Genomic DNA, 27,995 nt, shown 5'->3' on the forward strand with positions numbered 1-27,995 from the left:
ACCGCTTGCGCCACCGGGCCAGCCCCCCAAGAAGAACTTTTTAAATGAAGATTCTTTTAAATGGAATCTTCTCTTTGTTGGGTTATTAATACACACATGTAAATAATTCAACTGTCAATATTATCCACTTAACTCAAAGTTATGAAATGACCTCTGTATGCCAAGCATTTCCTTAATCCTAGAAAATTCTGGGTTAATAAACAGGGCAGGTTAAACGTGTTAGCATATTAAAACCCACAGACGAATAAAAATGTCTAATAAAAATTGAAGTGTTATTTCTAATCATAGTTGAATATTTTACTGACTGCAACAAAAATGAGTTTTTGATTTAGAATACTTTTTGTTTCTTTTGTTTTGTTTTGTATGGTTTCCAATTGTGGTGAATAAGTGTCCAATATAAGTATGATGTGCTATTAGTTGGCAAGGGAGGAAGAGTAAGAAGAAACAGCTCAGATTCAAAATGAATCAACTCTTGCTGATTAGGTGATGAGAGGCCATTAACCATTCTGTAACCAAATCCTGAAAAACATTTAAAATCTCTTTTATATATTTATATTTTCCAATATGTTCTTTATTTCTTTTTTCCTACTGCCGTCTTTTGTTTGTAATTAAATTAAAAATTATTATTTTAGTGGAGTTTACCAATTTTGCTTCTTTGTCTTTAATCTTTAGGGTAGTGGTTAAACGAGATTACACAACTCAAGCCCTAGTCCTGCTACAGTGCCTGTGTGGGGGGCACAAATACTTAACATTTCTACCCTTTGGTTTCCTCATTTGTGCATAGAGATCACAGCACTTGTCTCACATTATGAGAATTAAATGGGATAAAGAACATAAACTCTTAATATAAGTATTCAATACATATTATTTACTTAAAATCTTTAATGTTAAAATTGTACAGGCTCAAAATGAATTTTAGGAAAAGACAATTTTCATTGCAGTCAAACTGGCTATATCAGATCTATTATTGACCAAACTGCTTTGAAATCTGTCCTTAAGAGAATTTCGTTTTATTCTGTGAACAAGCTACCAATGGGCAATTATAGGTAAAGCCAGGAAAAAAGGCTACTTTTCCTCAGAGCCTTGGGTTCTCAAGGAGTATTTACTCAGGAGTCCACAGTAATTTCTTCCCAGGAATGAAACATGGGCTTGTGAATTACTATGTTCTCCACCAGAGCTGTTTGGATAGGATTTTCACCTCTTGTTTGCATGTCCATTTGAGAGGGATTGCTTCAGGAAGTTGGGGGCGGAGGAGGGAGAAAGGCAACCCGTATTTGATTGTCTTTCATTTCTCCTGAGCATTCTTAGGTCAAAAGTGGAGAAAATTTGAACTCACTGTCTGAGAGCTATATTTCTGAATCATCTACCTTATTATAAGGACACAATAGAAGTAAATGTTTTTGTTTCTTTGTAGTAAAAATGTCACATAATTTTCTGTTTTTACTCCAGATTACCTTCAAAATTCTGCTCCTAGGATATCAGCAAACTTTTTTTAAAAAAACATTACATCTGCAACTCAAAGATTTTGTAAACAACAAGAATGTCTACCAAGTTACTCATGGTAAAATCCTCCTATGACTGGATGGAAAGACATTTGTTTTTTCCTAATGAACGTTGCCTCAAGCTGCCTCAAAATCTGGTTTGGGGTGTTCTCTTCAGATAAGCCTTTGAGTCCTTTAATACTTGAACTCTGAATCTACAGAAATGGTCAGACTACACATGTGCTTGGCTTTATAAATTCTGCATATAGGAATTATCTACTTTTATAACTAGCTGTCCATTATTAGCATATCAGGTAAGGTAGATTTTGGCACATAGATTGCTAACAGTCTCGTGGTTCAGCAACTAGGAAAAATAATAGATTTTATTATAGATACTAAAGACTCAAGTGTATCATCAGAACCTTCACTCAGGTTTGTGTTAGACTACAAACATCACATAATCAAGACTGTGAGGAATACCATATAGTTGTAGAGGTCTTTCAGTGTGACCTAGAAAATATTAAATTAGTTTGCCTTTATCTATAATATGAGACTCAAAAAATCACTCTGAAAATAAACAGTAGTGGGTTTTTTCTGGTCTCATATTAGGATTCTAAGACTGAACTTATATTGCTACAAAAAATGGGTGTTTGAATACAAGAGTGCTCATTTGATATATTAAATTACTGTTCAAACTGCTGCATGCATTAAGAGAGTAAGACAGTGTCCAAGCTATAATGTACCAGGGGCACTTATGTCTGTCTATTTTTGTATCCTCACCATGCTGTAATGTGTTTCTGGTATGACCGGATGGTGCTACCCATTGTCAGCAGATCTGAAGTTCTGATTTACATCCAACTTGTCAGCACCAAAGTTATGCTTGCTGCAGTTAAGCTCTGTTGGTCTGGGCACATGTGATGTGACAATTAGAGATAAATATAAATCCACTACGGTGAATTGAATAGGCAACTGTCAATTTACTGGGCTTTAAAACTAATTAGGGGGAGAAATCTAGAGTAATTTAATTCTCATAAAATTTTAACCAGTCTATACTTTTTAAAATCTATCTATTTCTTTACCTACCTATCCTTTCCTCTGTGAGTAATTTGTATATGTTATGGGGTGTGAATATATATATTGAAGACACCTAGAGATGCAAAATTAATCATTCATTTGTTCAGTGAGTTGCAAAATTGAACCCAAGATGCAACACAATCGTGTAGAAAAAAATATAATTTCTTTATTTGTGGTTTACACAATCTGTTTTTCCTTTCCTAAGCTCTCTTCACTTGTTAACAGTAAAAGCAAAACCTAAATTTCTTATCCTGTTTAAACCTGAGTCCAATCTAATAATTTAAATAATTTCTTCAGGTAATATAAGCCTCTTAAAAAGTTTTATAGTTATTCTGCAGTACCATCTGTCCTAGAGGTCTTGTTTGGGGTTTGGGTGATCTTGGCTTGGAAGAGATGAGTCACTAGGTAGAGTGACTCCTGGCTTCTCTGATCTCCAGATTTTTCTTGTCCACTTCCTGGCTGGGCAGTCTGCTGGCCACTGAAGCTGAAGGCTACTCCTGGTCAGATCTTCTGGCTTGATGACAATCCTGAGGCATTGTCTGGCTCAGTAGGTTTCATTTTGTCTTCAGCTGGGGCTGGAGACTCCTTGAATGTGTCTGGCAGTGAATTTCATTCAGTCCTGATGTGAGTGATCTACTCTGTAGCTCTCAATACAGTCATCTGCTTCTCTTGTAAGTCTTCCATCTGGTTTCTCCACTATTTCTGGGTCCCATCTACTCATATAGACCAAATGGTGACCTAGGAAGGTGTCAATCTGGATGCAATGACCAGACTACAATACCCAAATTGATAGGTCTGTACCCCACCTGGGTGAGGAGGCAGTGTGAAATGTAATCTCTTGGAAGATATATGGGGGTGAAAGTAGATACAGGTGAAGTGAGGATGCCAAAAGAATGCATCATCTTTTCTCTTGACATTACTCACACTTATCCAATATAACTCACTATCACTTAGCCAAAGTCTTGAAATGGAAAATTGGGATACATATGAATAACCATTCAATTCCAGTTTCTTTCTTTTTTTTGTGTCCCTCTGAAACCAAATACTTGAAATGGACAGGTCAAAGGGGCATCTTTACCTTGGGAGATTTCTTTAGCAAGAACTCCATGAATATAGATGTCTCAGACTTGATGGTTTAAATGTTAATGAGGAAATAAAGGAATTTAGAAAATTTTCTTCCAAGGCAGTAACCTGCCATGCACAGTACTGTAATTAGCTCTGGTGAAACAATACTGTATAAGAGTGCTTCAACTTGCCGATTACTCTAGTTCTCACACTTCAGATTGGCTCATTGGAGTTTTATTGAAAAATTTAGTAAGGAGCTGGAGTTTCTCTCCTCACATCTCAATCTCAATTGCCAGGACTACTGTACGATGAATGAGAAGTCACAATCGTAATTGGAGACCCAATCATAATTTTCTCATCTTAAATCTTGATAATTCTTATGAAAATTGACAGTGACATATTCTTCTATCCAGTTCCTATTTGCCCTTTATCTTGTTTATGAATCATAAAGTAAAAGAAATTTTGCAGGTGCAATGACTTCTGAGACCAACTACCCAGAGTTGGGCTGGCCTGGTGGCATAGTGGTTAAGTTTGTGTGCTCTACTTTTGTGGCCTGGGGTTTGCAGGTTCAGATCCCAGATCCTGGGCATGGACCTATGCACCATTCATCAAACCATGCTGTGGCGGCATCCCACATACAAAATAGAGGAAGGTTGGCACAGGTGTTAGCTCGGGAACAATCTTCCTTAAGCAAAAAAAAAAAGGAAAAATTATTCCTGGACAGCGCTACCTCCTCCTGGCTACAATGTGTGGCAGCGCTCAAAGAGTATTGTGAACTAGGGATGCTCACCCAAGCCTTAGGTGTTCTGGATTTTTTTTTTTTTTTTTTTTCTGAGGAATATTGGCCCTGAGCTAACATCTGTTCCAATCTTCCTCTATTTTGTATGTGGGTCAGCGCCATAGCATGGCTTGATGAGTGGAGTAGGTCTATGCCTGGGATCCAAACCTGCGAACCTGGGCCACCAAAGTGGAGTGTGCGGAACTTTAACCATTTGGCCGTGGGGCCGGCCCCTTTGTCCTGAATTTTTATTGGAGTTCGATTAGATGGTGCTCACGTGGCTGACCTTTAGTTTCCAGCCTCTCCTGCAGGTTTGGTCTCCAGTGCCCCCTGAGATCATAGCTGATATGGCATGTTCCAAAGCTCCTATCATAAGTCATGTAAGATTGCCTATTGGTCAAAGCACCCAGGCAAACAGAGACATTCTTATCAGGCAGGACATTCCAGGGGCCTAGCAATCACCTCTCAGTAGCCAAAGGCAAATGTCGCACTTCTCTTTGGATGAGGTTAATTCTTCACTACACAGCAGGATCTTCTTATAAATAATTCCGGGGACTTGTATGCTTGCCTACGCTTGAAATCAGGCCTGCACTTATAAACACACCTGAACTTGTACACAGGTCTGTACATGTTTTCAAGAGTCTCAAGTTTCTAGTTGACCTTTATCTGGTACTTTTACTTTTACTTCTCTGTGAAAGAATATTTCTCCACGCTATTTGTTTGAAAAAGCCCATTTTATTACTCTAACAACATATTTGTGAGATCTTTTTCAATTTCAATTTCTGTTTGTCATGATAAATAAATGACAAGCAATAGGATATATCGGAGTATATGAGGAAGCCATTTGGGTTAAAACTAATTCGACCTGAGGTTGTTTTTCCAAAAGGGCCTCACCGGTGCCTGTTGAGCATGCAATGTATATCTGCTTTAAGTATTTACTATGTCCCAAAGACAAGAACAATGCCCTTAAAGATAAAGATGTAACTTCCCCCACATCGGCATTTCCTTGAGGATAAGCATCTCTCCCTAAACTGAGGATTTATTGCTGACCTGCTGCCCTCAGCTTGTGACCACCCACCTAGTGACCACTGACCTGCTGTGTTCACCAAATTGCTGTGCCGGCAAAGCAATCCTGTGACTATCCTAAAAGGGACACTGCAATCATGTGTGATGCATGCTCTTGACAGTAGATAACCACTCTGTACACCTCACTTCTCTGGAGTGCTCCATTCCTTTGTGAAAGGACTCTCCCAGGCTATATGGTCCTCAGGGTTGGCTTATGATAAACTCACCCCAATTTTGATTTATAGATTGGTTATGGATTATTTGCATCGACAGTCAGTATAACTAAACACAGACATCTTTAAAGTAGTTTAACTTTAGCATGTTTTATGAATATAGTTTCTTACAAAATTATGAGCTTCTTGAGGGCAAGGATTATGTTTTTCTACTTTTTGATTCCTAAGGGCCTCAAGAGTATATGTTTCATATTATTGTTACTAGTAAATATTTATTTGAGTCTAAGTGAATGCAGTCAATTAGCAGGAGGATTACAGTGCAGCCTATAAAAAGCATTGGAATGTAACAACAATGCTCAAAGAACTTTCAGGGTTCAAATTAACCAAATTATTACGGTGATGACAAGCCACAACAAAATGGGAATCTAATTGGTGATAAACAGTGCCATCTCTTACCACCACAAAAAGCATCAAACTACCATCTCAAATATGACAACACTTTGTATTATTTGATGGTGAACACATCTACTTCCCAAATGCCAGGAAACACTTTCAATATGATTTTTATCATTTTTTTTATGCTATATCGTTTGTGTAGTGGGAGTTTTAGCTTTAGCCTAAATGGTTCTCAACATATTCAGATATGTCTTAGTTTTGCCAGGAATCAAATTCACTCGAGGATATTTGAAAGAAAGGTTTACACACATCCAAGGAGTGGGCATCTGGCAGCTCAATGGAGAAGTTCATCCCCAGACTCTAACCCTGTGGAGAGAACTGCTGCTAGTGGGAGCTGAAACGCCTTTCCTCCAGGGAACCTTGAGCTGCTTGTGGCATAAGAAACTCTATGCTGGGTAATGATGTGTGAGTCAAGGCGGGGCATAAATGATTTCTTTTTTTTTCATTTTATGAGGATGCAGCATGATTTTTCTGTACCAGGGAATGTAGGGTTACTTCAGGACATTGAGTGTCCGGGGCAGCAATAGCAGTCTCAGGAGGTTGGGAGTACTTTAAGGGAAGACGTCAGAGTCGACCAGGAGATGGCTCAGGGTGGATGCTCAAATGGCATGAAGATGCCTTTGCCCTGCTTGGGGGCAGTGAAGGGCATAGGACATAAGATAGAGATATTATGACCATACTTTTGTGATAGAGCGTGTGATCAGCAACTGTGAGACTAGCTTAAGGAGTCTCAGAAACTCTTGTTGACAAAAGGCTGGAGGTCCCACATTACCTAGTATGGAAAACAGCAAGGGAAAATGTGGAATCCATTAGGATGTTCCTACTTTAAATACTCTGTTGTTGAATATGGATTATTGTTTCCAGCCTATATTGTCCATAAAAATCATACAGGTATAGTCTGTTATTTCAACAATTATACCAGATTTATGATAATTTTTTATGCAAGACTAGTCACCAAGAAATCATCAGCGATGTTAAGTAGCTCATTGCCACCACTAGTCTGCATCTGACTGAGTCCCCTCTGTTCTCTTCCACATCCACTGCTTAGGAAAACTCACCCACCCAAAGTTCCTGATTCTTAAATTTCCCTTGGGAAAGGGCTGTGTTTTTTGAAGTCAGGGGTAATAGAAGGAGAGAAAAGCAAGATGAGAAGAGAGCAAAGGAGGAGGTATGCTACGAAGCATTTGAATCTTGAATTTTCTCTTTGTTCCTCACAGTTGACAACTCAGAGTAGATTTCAAGTATAGGATCTGCAGGGATGAGCTGTGAGTTCACATTCCAGGCTAGAGGGATGGGAGGGAAGCTTTTGGCGGAAAGCAGAAGCTGGCAGAGGAAATGGAACCATGTTGTCCTGCCATCTATTGAGGCAGAGGAAGACTTGTAATGGGATAATGATGAGGTCACCATAGACAAGGATGAAGCTCCTGTATTAGTTAGGGTTCTCCAGAGAAACAGAACCAATAGAACATATATAGATATATGAGAGGAAATTTATTATGGGAATTGGCTCACGCAATTATAGAGACTGAAAAGTCCCACTGTCTGCTCTCTGCAATCTGGAGAACTAAGAAAACTGGTGGTATAATTCAGTTTGAGTCCAAGGCCTGAGAACCTGGAGGGCCACTGGTGTAAGTCCCAGAGTCCGAAGCCCCTCGAACCAGGAACTCTGATGTCTGAGGGTAGGAGAAAATGGACATCTGAGATCAAGGAGAGAGAGAATTCCTTATTTTTCTGCCTTTTTGTTCTATTCAGGCCCTCAAGGGATTAGATGGTGAGGATCTTCTTTACTCAGTCTACTAATTCAAATGCTAACCTCTTCTGAAAACACCCTCACACACACACTCAGAAATAATGTTTTACCAGCTATCTGAGCATCTTTTACCTCAGTCAAGTTGACACATAAAATTAATTATCACAGCTCGTTATGCCTTAGTTCCTAAATCCCATCCTTACTCCATCCTTTTCACCTCAATTCTCATCTTTCAGCTCAGGGATTTAGAATCCATGAATTTTGTACCAGACATTCAAGGTAAATTCAGCTAACATCTTTTGGCACTATATTTTGCCTATTTGTTCACTTATTGCATTTTTATAGTTGAGGTATATTATGATTTAAACATTTTGTGAATTAATCTGTGGGCATAGCTAGCATGTATAACACTATTTCCATAGAGACACACATTCTGAATTTCAATCAAATATCATACACAACTACATGGGCAGAATAATGACCTCCCAAAGATGTCCACAGCCTAATCCCCAGAATCTGTAAATATCTTACCTTACATGGCAAAACGGGCTTTGCAGATGTGAATAGGGTTAAGGAAATTGAGACAGGAGATTTTTCTGTATTATCTGGGTGGGCCTGATCTAACCTTGAAGCTCTAAAAGCAAAAAACCTGTCCCGGCTACCTCAGAAGCTGCAGCCAGAGGGAGATGTGACAATGAAAGGGTCAAAAAGATGCCATGTTTCTGTTTTGAAGATGGAGGAAAGGATCCACAGCCAAAGAATGTGGGTGGCATCTAGAAGCTGGAAGAGACAAGGGAACAGCTTCTCCCCTAGAGCCTCCGGAAAGGAATACAGCCCTGCCAACAATACCTTGATTTTAGCCCACCCATAGCCATTTCAGATTTGTGATCTCCAGAACTGTAAGACGATAAAATCGTATTGTTTTAAGCCATTAAATTGGTTGTAATTTGTTATCACAGCAAGAGAAAACTAATACAATAGGCAAATTACAGAACACATCCAATTAGGAAGTTGGAAACTGCATACATTAATTGCTTCTTTGAGGTTTAAAAATACAGCATTTTTTACCAAGATGCTGCCCCCTGCTCCATGTGCAGTGGCACACTGGCAAACACAGGAGAGCAAACAGTCTACTATTCTGTGAATCTGTTCAGGCACAGTACTGAGGGTTTAATGTATATTCTCTCACTTAGTCATCAACACCATTTCGGGCAGGGACTAGGACAGCCCTTCAAAAGGGTGGTGATTTCCTTAAGATTCTGTAGCTACTGAGTAAAGGAGCCGGGACTAGTCAAGCCCGCCTGACTCCAAAGTCTGCTTGCTCTACCGCACCACCACACGATGCATTCAAAACTACAACTGCCCTGGGGAACGTTATTTGTGCTTTATTTAAATATATCATGTAAACTAAAATAGTGTAAATCACTACAAGGCATACCTAGTGATAAAGTTAAATGATGCAAACATAATAACAAAGACTCTCATTGCACAGTGAATTCCTGATCCCAAAAGATTCTATTCTAACCTTAAAATGACTTTTTTTATGGAATACCCAGAATGTGCTTTTTTTCCAAAAGGGCCCTGTCAAAGCATTACGTTATTAAAAATCATTCAGATATATGCAATCTTAGATATAAGAATCATTGTAAGATTATGGGCATTGCTTAGGAAGAGCAGTATGTCAGATGCAGAGGAACCCAATCGTACAACCCCTGTCATACGTTCCTCTCCCAGGACAGTCGGCTCAATGTCTGGTCTCAGCTCCTCCCCACAGTTCTGGCTGACAGACCCAGTGGGCTTGGCCTTTCTGTCTGACTTTGGGATTCTGTGCTCACTCCTGAGACAAAGGCCCGGAAAATAGGAATCACGGCTAATGATTAGTGTACATTGGGTGACCAAGAAAGAGGGACCATTAAAATAAAAACAATAATATAATAAAAACAGAGTAATTATGGTGGGAATGAGGTGGTATATTTTTTTCTTGATTATCATCCCAGTCAGAAGAACAGTCATGAGAAGGATTGTGAGGCAAAGCATTGAGATGTGTAACTCTGATAGACTGAAATATGAGGCCCTTGTTAGCACTCATAATAGCACTCCACTTCTGAACTCACATGAGAAAGAAAAATTGAGTCGTTATCATTCTATAAATTAGTCATTTTGAGAACTACCTCGCTCTTTGATTGCCCTCCTTATAATAGAATCTTTTGCTACTACCCAATAAATCTTTATTTTAAGACAAAACAATGTCCAACTTGAGATTTCTGCTGTCAAGGAAAGAACATCCTATCAATTCAACAGGTCCCAGCACTGTTGCAACTGAACCTAAAGAGAATATAGTTTAACCCAGTGCAGCACATATGAGGTCTTTATTTTTTTAAGGCTTATTAAGGTAGACCAGTTGGTGCCTGTGGAGTGCCAAGTGTGAGCTAGACGCTGAACAACACAGGACTGAAATAGTGTTTCTTGGCCCATGAGCTAATCTTCAGGGCACACTGATATGATAGTGGGCTGATGAATAAATAAAGTATAAAAAAGATAAAAGAGTCTTTGTCATAAATGTAAAATATTTTTTCTCCTTTGGGGTTTAATTATATTTTGCTTAATAAATCCCTGCAAAATATTACATTTGGAGCTTTATACTCTAATGAATTTTATCAGCATAGTTGCCAAAAAATAAAGATGAGAAACAGTATCTTGAGGAAAAGAAAACATCATGATTAAGACAACACACTCAAATACAGATACATCTGCAAGGTCTGGGATTTGTTGTCATTGTGAGAAACAGTACTTACTGCTGATGGGAGTATTTCAAGAGTTTTTCAAAGCATGTTAAGAAAATGGAAATGGAAGTCAGAAATTAGAGCATTTGAAGAAAATTGAATAGGTATCTAGAAATGAAGGCTTGGCCAGGCGCATTCCTACTGTAATTGTATACAACTTGAACTTTTTTCTAGGAAGAATTTCCTATGTCTAGTAAATATTGATGTTCTTCTCGTCTCCATGAGTGCATCTGTATGAACTTAGGTCAAGCTCTATGGAGTCAGTATCCTTATCTGTGTATCCCTCACATGCGCTAGTAGAGTGGTAGACACACAGTAGTTGCGGAGCACAGTAACTACTTGTTGCAATAATAGAAAGAATAAGAGAGATGAAAGGCAAGGACAAAGTGTTTCCTTGGCTGTGAAGGCCACAAACTCTAAGCCTGCCCTAGGGTATTAAAAAGTCTCTTATTATAAAGTCATTCTTATTATGAAATACTTCAAACAGTTTGGATGACATTTAAATGAAACTGAACCAAATTGTTACTGTTTTTAAACCTCTATGTACTGAGTTTGCAATGTGACCTACTCCACGGCAGTATTTTCATTTACACTTCCCATTCATTTCTAGTGTCTACTGACATTGTTCACTGTGTTGTGTCTGCCAGAATGGATTGAGGCCATCCAGGGAGAGACGGATATTAGAACCAGCAGAAAGTGATTATAGGTGGCATCTGGCAGGAATCATTTTCTCTTAAGGCTTTGACATGTCATTCCTGGTAAATTGGTTCTATTAGCTATCTAAAGGCACCAGATGTACCGTAAGAGATTATGCCAATAAATCTTTTGTGGATTATATATATTTTTTACTATTGCTGATTCATTGCAGTTCACATAAGCTCAGCTATGTTTGTTTAGAAATGGATTCCAATTTAAGCTTCTTAGATGCTTCCTTACTGAATAAATTTTTCTGAAATTTGTTCTTGCATAATACGACCCACTACTAGAGATAAATTCTTTGAGCAGATATTGGTATATTGATAAGATATTTTATCTGTTTGACTTCAAATTTTTCAACAGATTATTGTCTTGGTGAATTCAATAAATACTGCAAATACATTTTTAGTAAAATATTTTCTGTAAGATCTAGCAGGTATTGATTTCACTTCTCTGAAATGACTATTACCAGTGATGGGGTTCAGGGTAGACCACCCCAAAATATACCATTTTTGTATATTTGTTATTTTGAATTAAAGTTACTTAAGAAACAGCCAACACAAGAAGGACACTTTGATCCTCCTTTGCCCCCCCCTTAGAGCAGGAAATAAATCTCCCCTGTAAAAGGTATCCTCACTGTACCAGGAAAAAGAGAGACATTGTTATCACAGAGATAGGGAATTGAGGGCCAAGAAGACTGTATAAACAAACCTTGTTACTTTACTAATTTACTGCCCCAAGTCCAAACCCCCTTGTCTTGTCAATTCTTCACAAATTCATTCTTTCATTGACTAGAAGGTATAAAAGCTGCCTGCTTTGGTCACTTCTTTGAGTCTCATATTTCTATGGGCTCCTGTACATATGAAATTAAATTTGTTTTTTTTTCTGTTAATCTGTCTTATGTCAATTTAACTATTAAGGCAGCCAAAGAACCTAGAAGAGAAGGGAAAAATTTTCCTCCCTTACACCAGATAGTCTAAAACACGTAAAAATAAAATGAATGTACCAAGCGCAGTATTTGGGGACTTACGATCATTTGGTGATAGGGGTGAGTTGGAGTCAGGATATTACATAGTGCTGTGCATGCTCTTTTGGGTTGCCTTTCTTCACTTTATGAACACTAGCCACAATTAACCTCATTTATAAACAAGCTTCTTATTAGAGCCATGTCTACTCTCTACTTCTACACTTACTTAAATTTTATACTTCCGAGTTCAGTTCATGTTTGATTCTTGAAAATTCTTATTAATTTCTAGTAGTCGTTAATACCGTCTCTATCATAAAATCTATTGCAGCACGTAGAGGCAGAAATAGCTATTTCACTTAGATTCTTTCTTCTATATAATGGTTGAATTTTTACTTGTGCCTCAAGACCCAGATCAAGTATTTCCTTTCTGATTCATCTAAGAATATTGATCACTGCATCCTTCGTGCCACCCTTGTGCCTGGTGTATACCATTACTTTTGTATTTGTCGCACTCTATTACTATTTTCTATTTTTATTTTCATCTCACCTTCTTTTCTGAACTCTTTTGACTTTTGCTTCTCCATATAAAGTATAACAGAAGGGAAAAATAAAAAGGATTGTGGCAGAAATATCAGCTTTTCTACATCTTGTTTTTTTTTACTTTACTTAATAGCAATAAAATCTAATAATATGTTGATGTGTTTTGAACATTTACTTCTGCTTTTAAGCAATTCAATCATTCAGTTTTCATTGCTTTTACAAGTATTTATTGAATGGCTACCACTGTACTCATGTCTCTGCTTGGTGCTGTGGAGATCACATAGTATTAAGTAGAATATTTACCTCAAAGGAATTTATTACTTTTTAGAAACACAAAAGATACATTCCTGAAAAACACCAGGACTACACTCAACAGAGCCTGAGTTAAGTGCCAAATTGAGTGATACAGCCAATTAGTAACATGGCATTTTTGGAAATGAGGAAGTATATGGAATGGCAAACGTAATAAATGGGGAGTAGAGGGGATGGTGTGCAGAGTGTAGAGTGTTTACTTATATGTAGGTGTCTTCAATGAAAAACAACGGAAGACCTTCAGAGGTCTAAAGATAGCTTTTATATCCCTTCCACACCAGTATCAATTGCTTTGTACAACATTCTTATTAAGTTAATCTTTGCTTTAAAATTCCTCTGGCCTTTTAATCTTCACATTGAAGTTGAAAACACATCCTTCCATAAAAAATTAGGAGCAGAAAACTAGCCTTAATAAAACATCTCTATCGAAGAGTGTGGCCATTGTCACTATTCATCTCTATCTTTCGGTCAATCTGATTTAATACTCAAGAACCAGTGGATCCACTTACTGAAAGTTGTTTCCCCTGCAGTGAAGTCATTGTTTTTAAGCTTGATTTGCTCTTCCAAGAGAGAGCCAGGATAAAAACATTACATGGTTACCTTCTCAAATGCTTTGTTACTTGATAGGATCGAGGGTCTCATTCTCACATTTTCTGCTTGTGAGATGCTGATGCATGAATAAAGTGGTTGACAATGGTTTTATGATGTCAGAGAAACTTACATTTACTGAATCTGACACTATTAATTTCTGTCCTATAATTGTGTCAATAGCATTTTGTAATTTAATATTAAATCATTTTTTATAAATAACAGACCGGGCATCAGCCTTGCCTTACTCTGATGTCTATGGGAAGCTTGCCAAGGGTATGGCTGATGAAACAGAACCTTAGACAAGCTCCATCTGTCCCATTTAGACGATATACAGTGTCAGATCTCAGTGGTGGCAGTAATAACGGTAAGCTGCCCTCTGTGCAGACAGTGAGAGAGGCTACTGATCACACTGATTAAAATAAACAACACTTAGGGTGGGTTGTAGTCAGTATAAATTTGAACTAGACAACCACTTTCAAACAGACTTCTGCATTCAGGGCCAGTGTCACATGGAAAAATGAAGCAAATACAGGACAGCTCGTTTCAAATATATGTACTTTTGATTTAGCCATTAAGAAAATATTTCGGAAGTCATGTTACTTTCCCCCTTTTAGAAAATAATATTTAAAGGACATAGAGCTGTATAAAATGTTTCTCAAAAATATCAAGACTCAAGGGCATCCTTAAGCTGGGTCAGGAGCTCATCATTCAGCCAGGCTTTAGTGAAAACCTTTCCAAAACAAGGTCAGAAGGGAAGAAGGTGTTTTATCCCGGGTCAAATGGAACCCTATCATTCCATTATGAGTTTTAATGGGAGTTTCAATTACCATGTCCAAGCCATTAATGCAGATGAACCTCCTGGAAGCAGAAAACTTCTAAAAAACCCCAAATCCATTGAATGATTGGGGAATTCTTCCAAAAAATTTTCCTATGTGTGGTTATCAGTAATTATGTGGAAATATTTCAAAAACAGATTTCTTGATATTGCTTTGCTATATATTTCTAAGAAATATTAAACTAGTGTGTGTACTAGATATCTAGTCAGTCCTTAGAAGAAAATTGGAAGCCTTTTGGAGAATATTGAAAATGACCAAAGGTGATTAAGTCTAAACTAGGAGTGAATATTTTTTTGTAGTCATAAAATGAAGTTTGATTATCCATATGTGTGTAATTGACTTCTAAGGTCAAAGTTTATTTTAGCCTGCCTTTTACACTTCAATGTGTCGGGGGAAGAGGTAGAAACTCCCTCTGCCCTTTTCCTTAAGGTTCTTATGGCTGGCCAAATAATTAACAAGACAGGTTAGCAGGAGAAAATAATACCAAGTTTAATAACATGTATACATGGGAGAAAGCAGGGACACTGCGTTTCTCAACACAATAGCAGAAATTCTCGTCTTAAATACCATTTTCAGCCAATGACAAAGGAGGATTTTGGGGGTGGGGGGAGTCAGTTACAGGAGATTACCACTAAAGCACAGTAAACAAGAGTAAGGTTATTATGCAGCCCAAGGCCTCACCTTCCACATTGATAAGTCTCTAGAAATGAGCTCATCCCCCTCTCTTCTCAAAACAGAGAGGGATATACCTTTACAAATGGAGATTTCCCTTATAAATGTAAATGATTGTCTGGCAACTCCTCTCAGGGTCATCCAAAGAATGTGGCCAGAGAGACAGAACTCCCGATAAGATGGGCTTGTTGGTGCCTTTTCTATTGTAACCTCTATCCTACATTACCTTTATAGCAGTCATGATAGATCTGTTCTAGGAAGGAGCCACCACGTCAAATTCTTTAGGCAGTTAGTGGGGGAGGTCAAATGTCTTTCAGAGAAAACAACCAAGGTAAAGAGATAGATTTCAGGGTGGCCAAATCTTGATCTCCCACAGTCCCGCCTTTGAAACTAAAAGTTTCACAGTCCTTCTGAAACTTAAAGAAGTTTCATAGTCCAGAAGCTGAGTTAGTAGGCTGTTTCATCTCACTGAACACATTTTTTTTTTATCCTGATAATAGATCAGTTCAATTAAGTTCATTTTGGAAGGTGGTGATGCAGGTGGGCTCTTAAGGTTACGCCTATATTATGGAAGCAAGCAATCAAGTATTTAATAGAAGCATTTCTATGGAAACAAAAGAAAAACAAGGTTAATGGTTGGAGCAAGTTGTAAAGCAGTTTCTGAGTTAGAGGACAGCCAGTTAAGGTTTTAGATGTCAGCGTCAAAGCATCTTTTGCAGTTTAAATGTCTCTGATGGCGTCTTCAGGTCATCTCAGGTTTATATCAAGTCAATCAGCTTCAGTTTGTAAGGCTTCAGGAAAAAGGGCAGGTTCAGTTCTCAGTGATTTCAAATGAAAATGATGGAAAAAATCAAAAACGTTAGTTTGGACATCTGTAGCCAGATATTTCAGGAGACTAGGAGAAATCAGGATCCAGTCCAGTCAACAGATATAAAACAAAAACCTCAGAAGACAATTAACAAAACTAGGATCTAATATCCGCAAATGTATACTATAGTTTTTACTGAAATATAATTTTTCTCTCTAAAATCACCCTCATTTTTATCAAAGATAGCCAAATTAAAACTAACTAGTTTGCAAAATAAGTCTAGTTCCAATAAAGTTGGCCCAATTATTTACATAAGTACAGCAAGAATAGCAGTTGATCACATAGGCTCTTTTAAATCTGCTTTGCTGGAACTTTTTATAAGGAATCTCAGATTGAACTTCAAAGGCCTCTCGAGGCCAGGAAAGCCAAGCCAAGAATTTTGTCATCAGACTTTGCCTGCAATACCTACAGATTTGGGTGAATTCCTCTCCTCCGAGGTTCCCCCAAAATATTTCGAGGTTTCTTGTACCTGCCAGATAAGTGACATTCTTTACTTATCCTGGTAAGTGCTGCTTGGAACATAAGGTACCAGGCCAATATTTCCACGTGGCTTTATTCCATAAAGTCCAATCTTCATTCCTCAAAAGCTGTATGGTTATATCACAAATATGATGTTCCAGTCACAACCTTGGTAATATAACCCGTGTTTCCAATTGTGTCCTGTTATAAGGAGAACAGATTCTTATTGAACTTATGCAAATAACTATATTGCCATGAAAACAACAATATTCACTTACTAAGAGTTTCTAAATTCAAGGGATCAGATAGAGAGAAAAAGATAAATATTTTCATTTTACTTACAAAGGTATCATTTACCAAATTGTTATAAGTCATAGCTATCTCGGGAGAAAAGAGAAAAAGTTTTCCTTAAATCTGAAAAAACATTAAAAATTCAGCAATACTTCAAATGAAAAATCATAAAAATTATAATCAACCTTATCAGTTCATTCAGTCCTGTGTAATCCATTCTTGATCCCAATCTTTTTGTTAGCAGCTTCATGAAGTTATCAGTCTCTCCATCAGATTTCTGTAATTTCTTACCCAGTTCAGTTTTATGATCAGAAAGTTTATCAGAAGCCTGTACTTCAGTGCAAATGTCAGAGTCCTTTCTATGAATTTTTCTGAAGTTGAAACATTTTGCAAAAGCATTAGAACAAAGAAATGTCTGTAAACAATAAGACCTCAAAATGTCAATTGACAAATTTGGTTAATTTTGTGACATACAACACTTTAAAATCATAATAACCAGAATTATGACTGATAACCAGGACAGATCAGAATTTCAGTAATGTTATACAATTTTAAAACACCTGTGTCAATAACATTTGCCCACAAAATACCACCTAAGCAGACTTATCATCACTTGTCTGACAATGCTTACCATGTAATTTAACATACTGAATAAACCTAATAAGTTTAGTATCTTTCCCCTGATAGGAAGAGAGCAAATTTCTTTGAGAAGTTCCAGGGCCCTTTGAAAATTCTCAAAAAAAAAAAAGACTTATTTTAAGATATGAATTTTGGTGGAGCTTGTCAAAAATATAAACAATCAAAGCAAACAGAGCATTAACAGTCTAAAAAGCCTTAATAGAGAGGCCTCAGTCTTTTGAACACAGGAAATTATTTTAACAGTTTTGTTTTTTTTTTTTGGTAGACTTGCTCAAAGGTAAAGAAAAATCTTTTATAACCTCTTTATCAAGTTTAAGCAAATTATCCTTTTACGAGAAATTTCAATTTTGCACCAGCTTACTTCTGCTATTAAAACTCATTTACTTAATTAAATTCATTTCAATCTTAGCCAACTTGACCATGCAAAAACTCCTTTTCCAGAATTCCTCTTCCACAAACCTTCTATAACTTTCTTTTTACATTCAGAATTTGTCCCATGTCTTTCTTTTCCCTTCTAGTACTTGAGGACAAATTTATCTTTCTTAATCAATCAAACAAAATATTTCCATTCTTTGTTCCTTCTTTATACATCTTACTTCCCCTGTACACAGACATATTTTTCTTAATATTTAGTAGCTTCAATCACATATACTAATTAGAAATTTTAACCTTTAGAAACCTTAATTTGTAAGTAAAAACTAAGTAAACAATTATAAACTTTTTTTTACATTAGTATCTTGTGGCTTGGAAAATTTATAAACACTTCATAACTTCTAGAAACATGTTACTTTATAGTACAATCTTTTAATAAAACACATGTTTACCAATAGACCCAAAACACCTTTTAGTTTTCCTGTGATGAAAAGCCAAAAGTAGACAAATGTACATTTAGCAATCAATGTCTAATATCTTATCTTATTTGGAAATGATGATACTGAGTGAATTTTTATCATAAAATTTAACAAAACTCTAAAGCTTTAAGTCACCAAAAAGAGTTTGGAAGCTGTAACCACCATAACACATAATTATTGTTTAAAGTTCATCCAACATTTATCCTTTTCACAACTATTTAGTTACTTATTCCCAATAATTATTTAGATTGCCTATAAGACTTCATAAGACATTAGATAAAATTAGCCATTATTTAAATTACTATTTTTGTTAACCAGTTCTGTAATAGAAATAACATCAGTTTTTTTCTGCAAAATTTCATGTAAATTTCATCACCTCTTATAACTCTAAACATAGTTATCATTAAGATTTTTATCAATAGGTCTTGGTCTTATAATTTTGGACAAGGGAAGCATTCCCAGTCAGACATTTTAAAACATACTCAAGCAAAGTTGATGTAACCTCTTTATATAAAATTAGCTCAAACATTCCAACCTTTATAATCTTATCAACACTTAACATGTTCTCAATTCAATTGTAACCTGAGTCAAGGTCTTAAGGCTATTCAAATTTTTCCCTTGCTTTTTCTGGCCTTTTCTTAGGTACCAAATAAATAATTATGTGAGAGCTCTCAAAACATTTTTTTTTATTCCCCAATTTAGAAGTTTTTCCAATTCAAAGGATCCGTCGTCTGGCCATTGACGAGTAGGATCTTCATTTGTATATTTATTCCAATAGTGACTTGAACCAATAAGCCTTTTTAAGGAAAGACCCGGAGGTAACTTTCCACGCTTAGAATAAATCTACCATGGACGCAAGAGGCATCCCTGGTGAGGGCGCAGATGATGTAGCCCCCATGATCCACAGAATTCACCCCCAAAGATATTCAGAAAAAGTAAAGACCTTTATTGCACAGGCCGTAAGGATGGTGTAGTGAAAACGGTGTCTCCGGTCTCCCACAATAGTGTGGGACGCCTCCAGTCACAGACATGCTAATCTGTGACACCGGGCAGGCGATACTGGAATGGGATTTTTCCAGCACTAACAAGCAACGAAAGTTAAGATGACAAAAGCCCTTATGGACTGGGCCCTTTATGACAAACTCCCCTGAGAGCTTGGCACAGCCGGACAAAGAGACAGTTCGGAACCCCAGTCTACTCGACTGGCCACCAAGGTGCACTCCAGTAAATGCACCTTCTGCATGGTGGAGACCAAGGAGAAGATTCTCACTGGTCACAAAGCCAAGTTCTCAGGACACAGAACAAGACAGAGACTACTCTGGGAGGAAAAGGGATCAAGATCAAAAACCAAGAGTACTCTACCAAATTTAAACCAAGAGTCACTAAAAACACAAGAAAGTAGTTTCCCAAATATTTTCTCCTGCCAATCTAAATTTAGAAAGAGAAAAAATTCTTACCATTTCCTTCCGCGGGACTCCGCAGACAGAGATTCGGGAGGCTGACATAGTAAGAAGTCTTACCTTTTGCCGGCTTTCGTCAGGCATTCCTGTATCTCACCATCTGCAGTAGTCCAGGGAGAAGGCAGGTCTTCCAGCCAGAGAAGGCAACTTGCCAGCCAGTGTGGCTCCTGGCGACTACGCCAAAACTGTCCGAGGAAGAGGGAGAATCTCCCTCTGCCCTTTTCCTTAAGGTTCCTATGGCTGGCCAAATAATCAACAAGACAGGTTAGCAGGAGAAAATAATACCAAGTTTAATAACATGTATACATGGGAGAAAGCAGGGACACTGCGTTTCTCAACACAATAGCAGAAATTCTCGTCTTAAATACCATTTTCAGCCAATGACAAAGGAGGATTTTGGGGGTGGGGGGAGTCAGTTACAGGAGATTACCACTAAAGCCCAGTAAACAAGAGTAAGGTTATTATGCAGCCCAAGGCCTCACCTTCCACATTGATAAGTCTCTAGAAATGAGCTCATCCCCCTCTCTTCTCAAAACAGAGAGGGATATACCTTTACAAATGGAGATTTCCCTTATAAATGTAAATGATTGTCTGGCAACTCCTCTCAGGGTCATCCAAAGAATGTGGCCAGAGAGACAGAACTCCCGATAAGATGGGCTTGTTGGTGCCTTTTCTATTGTAACCTCTATCCTACATTACCTTTATAGCAGTCATGATAGGTCTGTTCTAGGAAGGAGCCACCATGTCAAATTCTTTAGGCAGTTAGTGGGGGAGGTCAAATGTCCTTCAGAGAAAACAACCAAGGTAAAGAGATAGATTTCAGGGTGGCCAAATCTTGATCTCCCACAACTGCAAATTTAGTGAATGCGAATGTAAGTGGATTTGTTTTCCTCAATAGTGATGGTTCATTTTCATAATTATCAGGCAACATTTACCGAAGATTAAGTATTTATTTTATCTTGATTTCCAATGAGAATTTTATTATTTAGAAAAGAAGCAATCCTTTAGTTTTGAAACAGAAAGCTCTTTAGTAAACTGAACTGTGATGACACAAGATGCTCACATAGGGGGGCGAACTCAAGATGGCGGCATGAGCAGAGTCAGAACTCACCTCCTCCTGTGGACACAGCCAATTTACAACTACTTGTGGAAAAATTACCCCTGAGACAGAACTGAAAACTGGATAAGAGGAACTCCTGCAACAAAGTACAATCCTAACTGAGGTGGAAGAGGCAGAGACTCCCTTCTGGAGAGGAAAAACGCCGCCTTCACAAGCCGCCAGCTTCACAGCTGCCGGGAGTAGCGCACAGGTCCGCAGCCCTCCCCAGAGGAGGCGCAGGGCCCTGAGCCGGGAGCGCCCCCACTGTGAGCCTTTTGTGGACCCAGCACAATCGAGACCAGTGGCATAATATCTGACTTTGCCTGCTACTGAAACATCGGGGAGCAGCCCAAGAAAAGCTGATTCACAAAGAAACTAAAACCGGCTCTTAAAGGGCCCACGCGCAAACTCACCCGCTTCAGAAAGCATCCTAAAATCACCAGAAAGAAAGGTGCACAGTGCTGTGGTGAAAAGAGACTCACCTGATAGGCCCTGAGTGCATCTCGGTGAGAGGTGAGACCTCTCCAGGGACTGGGACATTGGCGGCGGCCATTGTTGTGGACTGGTGTGGGCATGCTGACACAGACGCCATTGGAGTTCTCCCTGGGGCCTGCTAGCCCAGGTCTGCCCCACCTGCTAGAGCACCGATTTAATCCAGCTGAGCCAGGGCAGGCAGCCCACCCTAGAGACTGGCCCCACCCAAAAACAAGCCCTCAGGCAACTTGTGGGCCTGCATAGATTGGTGACTGGATTCTCTGCAGCCTGGCACTGAGCCCACTTGAGGGGGCAAGGTGTGCACAAGGAGTGGGTGGAGAGTGTGGGGCAGTGGCAGAGTGTGTGGGGCTCCCGCGGTGGAGAGACTGGGTCCACTTCGGGAGGTCGGGTCACGCACACGGGGCAGGACTGTGTTGACTGTGTGTATGGACCTGTGGGCGGGAGGGCTTGTCAGCTGCAGAAGACTTGTGTTTCTCAAAGACCCACATAGGGGGTTTGCCCCACCTTCCAAAGCCTGAAACAATTGGGTGCTCCCATGCCTGAGGCCAGCCCCACCGAGCTGCAATCCTCAGAGAGCTGACAAGAGACCTAATAGGCTAGAGGCTTACAGCAATTGTAAGGCCCTGAGCCTAACAACCTGCCATGCTGGGGGCCTACACACTTAAAAGAAATACTGCAACACAAATTTGGTATGAGAACTTGCAGCCAAATGTGCTGGGGCTCCCCACACCTGATAAAGAGACTGAAGGGCCCACAACAACTACAAGCAGCTGAGCATTACAACAGCTGGCCAGGAGCATAACTCGGCCTCCCTGGGCGCCTACAGGGAGAGCAAACGGGCCACAACAGAAGGACACATGTAGCACACATGGGGTCACCCCTGGAAGATTGAGAACTGAGGGAAGCACACTGGAAGCCTCCTAAGGCATCACTTACATAAGGTCACCTATCCAAGAGCAGGAGACGTAGGTGACCTACCTAATATGTAGTCACAAGCACAGAGAAAGAGGCAAAATGAGGAGGCAAAAGAATACATTCCAAGTAAGGGAACAAGACAAAATCCCAGAAAAGGAACTAAGTGAAACAGAAATGAGCAACCTACCTGACAGAGAGTTCAAACTAAGAGTGTTAAGGATGCTCACTCATCTGGGGAGAAGAATTGATGAACTCAGTGAGAATGTCAACAGAGAAATGGAAGATATGAAAAAGAACCAATCAGAAATGAAGAATGCAACACTGGAAATGAAAAATTCATTAGAGGGACTCAAAAACAGAGTAGAGGATACAGAAGAACGGATCTGTGAGCTGGACAAAAGACTAGAAGAAATTACCCAAGGTGAACAGGTAAAAGAGAAAAGAATTAAAAAGAGTGAGGACAGTCTAAGGGACCTCTGGGACAACATGAAGTGCACTAACATCCGTGTTATAGGGGTCCCAGAAGGAGTAGAGCAAGACAAGGGGGCAGAGAATCTATTTCAAGAAATAATAGATGAAGACTTCCCTAACCTAAGGAAGGAAACAGACATCCAGGTACAGGAATCACAGAGAGCCCCAAACAAGATAAACCCAAAGAGGCCCACACCAAGACACATCATAATCAAAATGTCCAGAATTAAAGATAAAGAGAGAATCCTAAAAGCCACAAGAGAATGTCAAGTTACATACAAAGGAAACCCCATAAGGCTATCAGCTGACTTCTCAGCAGAAACCTTACAGGCTAGAAGAGAATGGCACAATATATTTAAAGTGCTAAAAGGAAAAAATTTACAGCCAAGAAAACTCTACCCAGCAAGGTTATCATTCAAAATGGAAGGAGAGATCAAAAATTTCCCAGAAAAGCAAAAATTAAAGGAGTTTGTCACCAAGAAACCAGTGCTACAAGAAATGTTAAAGGTACTGATTTAAGGGGAAAAGAGAAGACCACAAATAGGAAAAATTATCTATTTCCAGGATAAGAACGTAATGGATACAAATGCACAAAAAAGAGGTTAGATATGATATCAAAAACAAGAGGGAGGAGGGGAGTTAAAGAGGAGAGCTTTCAGACAGAGGTCAAACTAAAGTGACCATCAATTCTGTATAGAAGAAGTAAGGAACAGAGAAGGACTACTAAAACACTGAGGAAAAAAAAAAGTTAAAAAATGGCAGTAAGTACATACTTATCAATAGCTACTTTAAACATCAGTGGACTAAATGTTCCAATTAAAAGGCATAGGGTGGCTGATTGGATAAAAAAAACAAGACCCATATATATGCTTCATACAAGAGACACGCTTCAGACCTAAAGACACTCACAAACTGAAAGTGAAGGGATGGAAAAGGTACTCCATGCAAATGACAATGAAAAGGAAACTGGGGTAGCAGTACTCATATCAGACAAAAGAGACTTTAAAACAAAAACTGTAAAAAGAGACAAAGAAGGGCATTACATAATGATCAAGGGAACAATCCAACAAGAGGATATAACACTTGTAAATATCTACGCACCCAATGTAGATGCACCTAAATATATAAAGCAATTATTAACAGACATAAAAACAGAAATAGACAGTAATATAATAATAGTAGGGGACTTTAACACTCCACTTACACCAACGGATAGATCATCCAAACAGAAGATCAATAAGGAAACATTGGCCTTAAACGACACACTAGAACAGAGGGACCTAGTAGATATATACAGAGCATTCCATCCAAAAACCAAAGAATACAAGTTATTTTCAATTGCACATGGAACATTCTCCAGGATTGATCACATATTAGGCCACAAAACAAGTCTCCATAAATTTAAGAAGATTGAAATAATACCAAGCATCTTTTCTGACCACAACGGTATGAAACTAGAAATCAACTATAGGAAGAAAATCAGAAAAGCCACAAATATGTGGAGATTGAACAAAATGCTACTGAACAACGACTGGGTTAACGAAGAAATCAAAGAAGAAATTAAAAAATACCTGGAGACAAATGAAAATGAAAATATGACATGCCAGAACTTATGGGAAACAGCAAAAGCGGTTCTAAGAGGGAAATTTATAGCAATACAGAGCTATCTCAACAAACAAGAAAAATCTCAAATAAACAATCTAACAATGCACCTAAAGGAACTGGAAAAAGAAGAACAAACAAAGCCCAAAATCAGTAGAAGAAGGGAAATAATAAAAATCAGAGCAGAAATAAATGAAATAGAGACAAAAAAACAATAGAAAAAATCAATAAAACCAAGAGCTGGTTCTTTGAAAAGATCAACAAAATTGAGAAACCTCTAGCTAGACTCACCAAGAAAAAAAGAGAGAAGGCACAAATAAGTAAAATCAGAAATGAAAGAGGAGAGGTTACAACAGACACCTCAGAAATACAAAAGATTATAAGAGAATACTATGAAAAGCTACATGCCAACCAATTCGACAATCTGGAAGAAATGGATAAATTCTTAGAATCATACAACCTTCCAAAACTGGATCAAGAAGAAGTAGAGAATTTGAATAGACCAATCACCAGTAAGGAGATCGAAACAGTAATCAAAAACCTCCCCAAAAATAAAAGTCCAGGACCAGACGGCTTCCCTGGTGAATTCTACCAAACATTCAAAGAAGACTTAATACCTATCCTTCTCAAACTCTTCCAAAAAATTGAGGAGGGGTGGAAGCTCCCTAACTCATTCTATGAAGTTGACATTACCCTGATACCAAAACCAGACAATGACAACACAAAAAAAGAAAATTACAGGCTAATATCACTGAGGAACATCGATGCAAAAATCCTCAACAAAATACTAGCAAATCGCATACAACAATACATTAAAAAGATTATACATCATGATCAAGTGGGATTTATTCCAGGTATGCAGGGATGGTTTAACATTTGCAAATCAATCAACGTAATACACCACATTAATAAAATGAAGAACAAAAATCACATGATCATCTCAATAGATGCAGAGAAAGCATTTGACAAGATCCAGCATCCTTTTATGATAAAAACTCTGAATAAAATGGGTATAGAAGGAAAGTACCTCAACATAATAAAGACCATATATGAGAAACCCACAGCTAATATCATCTTCAATGGTGAAAGACTGAAAGCTATCCCTCTAAGAACAGGAACCAGACAAGGATGCCCACTGTCACCACTCCTATTTAACATAGTACTGAAAGTCCTAGCCAGAGCAATCAGGCAAGAGAAAGAAATGAAAGGGATCCAAATTGGGAAGGAAGAAGTGAAACTGTCACTATTTGCAGATGACATGATTTTATATATAGAAAACCCTAAAGAATCCACCAGCAAACTTTTAGAGGTAATAAACGACTATGGTAAAGTTGCAGGATACAAAATCAACATACAAAAATCAGTTGCATTTCTGTACACTAACAACGAAGTAGCAGAAAGAGAAATTCAGAATACCATCCCTTTTACAATTGCAACAAAAAGAATAAAATACCTAGGAATAAACTTAACCAAAGAGGTGACAGATCTGTACACTGAAAACTACAAAACATTTCTGAAAGAAATTGAAGAAGACACAAAGAAATGGAAAGATATTCCGTGCTCTTGGATTGGAAGAATTAACATAGTTAAGATGTCCATACTTCCTAAAGGAATCTATAGATTCAATGCAATCCCTATCAAAGTTCCAACAACATTTCTCACAGAAATAGAACAAAGAATCCTAAAATTTATATGGAACAACAAAAGACCGCGAATAGCTAAAGGAATCCTGAGAAAAAAGAACAAAGCTGGAGGTATCACACTCCCTGATTTCAAAATATACTACAAAGCTATAGTAACCAAAACAGCATGGTACTGGCACAAAAACAGACACACAGATCAATGGCATAGAATCGAAAGCCCAGAAATAAACCCACACATCTATGGACAGCTAATCTTTGACAAAGGAGCCAAGAACATACAATGGGGAAAAGAAAGTCTCTTCAACAAATGGTGTTGGGAAAACTGGATAGCCACATGCAAAAAAATGAAAGTAGACACTTACCTTACACCATACACAAAAGTTAACTCCAAATGGATTAAAGATTTGAATCTAAGACCTGAAACTATGAAACTTCTAGAAGAAAACATAGGCAGTACCCTCTTCGACATCGGTCTTAGCAACATCTTTTCAAACACCATGTCTGACTGGGCAAGAGAAACAATAGAAAAAATAAACAAATGGGACTGCATCAAACTAAAAAGCTTCTGTATAGCAAAGGAAACCATTAACAAAATGAAAAGACAACCTAACAATTGGGAGAAGATATTTGCAAACCATACATCTGATAAGGGCTTAATCTCCAAAATATATAAAGAACTCATGCATCTCAAGAACAAAAAAACTAACAACCCAATTAAAAAATGGGCAAAAGACCTGAACAGACATTTCTCCAAAGAAGATATACAGATGGCCAACAGACACATGAAAAGATGTTCAAAATCACTATCAGGGAAATGCAAATCAAAACTATAATGAGATATCACCTCACGCCCGTCAGAATGGCTATAATTAACAAGACAGGAAACAACATGCGTTGGAGAGGATGTGGAGAGAAGGGAACTCTCATACACTGCTGGTGGGAGTGCAAACTGGTGCAGCCACTATGGAAAACAGTATGGAGATTCCTCAAATATCAAGGATAGAACTACCATATGATCCAGCTATTCCACTGTTGGGTATTTACCCAAAGAACTTGAAAACACCAATTTGTAAAGGTACATGCACCCCTGTGTTCATTGCAGCCTTATTCACAATAGCCAAGACTTGAAAGCAACCTAAGTGCCCATCAAGGGATGAATGTATAAAGAACATGTGGTATATATACACGATGGAATACTACTCAGCCATAAGAAACGATGAAATCCAGCCATTTGTGACAACATGGATGGACATTGAGGGTATAATGCAAAGTGAAATAAGTTAGAGGGAGAAGGTCAAATACCGTATGATTTCCTTCATTAAGTAGTAGATAATAACAACAATAAATAAACACGTAGAGACAGAGATTGGATTGGTGGTTACCAGAGGGGAAGGGGGGAGGGAGGAGGGTGAAAGGGATAATTCGGTACATGTCTGTGGTGATGGGCTGTATTTAGTATTTTGGTGGTGAACATGATGTAATCTATGCAGAAATAGAAGTATAATGATGTACACCTGAAATTTTTACGATGTTATAAACCAATGTTACTGCAATAAACAAAAAATTAAAAAAAATAAAAAAGATGCTCACATAGCTCTGGAAATGAAAGGCATTATCATAAGGAAGGAAACAGATATCTAAGTGGGCAAGTAATTTAATCATTTTTAAGCATCGTGTTTCCTCAACCATCAAATGAGAAGGTTGAATTAGATGATTTCTAAAATTCCTGCTAGCTCTGATGTTTCATTTTCTCTGATCAATGAATTTTCTTTCTAAATCAAAATAGCATAAACTCAGTGTCATCCATGTGTACAGCTTCTAATAGCTCAGAAATTTTAGGATACCCTCTAGGTCAGAGTTTCTCAACTTCAACACTGTTGACATTTGGGACCAGATAATTATTGTGGGGTTGTCCTGTGCCTTGTAGGATTTTTAGCAGCATCTCTGTCCTCTACCAACTAGA

At 38.2% G+C, this 27,995-nt stretch overlaps 1 long non-coding RNA gene across 1 annotated transcript; it reads right to left on the reverse strand.

Moving 5' to 3' along the window:
• Window positions 1-15,031: 15,031 nt before the first annotated feature.
• LOC147916454 (uncharacterized) lies at window positions 15,032-20,739 on the reverse strand. The gene is made up of 2 exons (XR_015552923.1): window positions 19,805-20,739; window positions 15,032-17,228 (listed from the first exon to the last, which is right to left on the reverse strand). It is a non-coding gene; the product is annotated as an uncharacterized LOC147916454 (long non-coding RNA).
• Window positions 20,740-27,995: the final 7,256 nt, after the last annotated feature.

This window comes from Ceratotherium simum, chromosome 8 (assembly GCF_057802395.1).
Source record: "Ceratotherium simum simum isolate JZ-2026a chromosome 8, ASM5780239v1, whole genome shotgun sequence".
Taxonomy (NCBI): domain Eukaryota; kingdom Metazoa; phylum Chordata; class Mammalia; order Perissodactyla; family Rhinocerotidae; genus Ceratotherium; species Ceratotherium simum.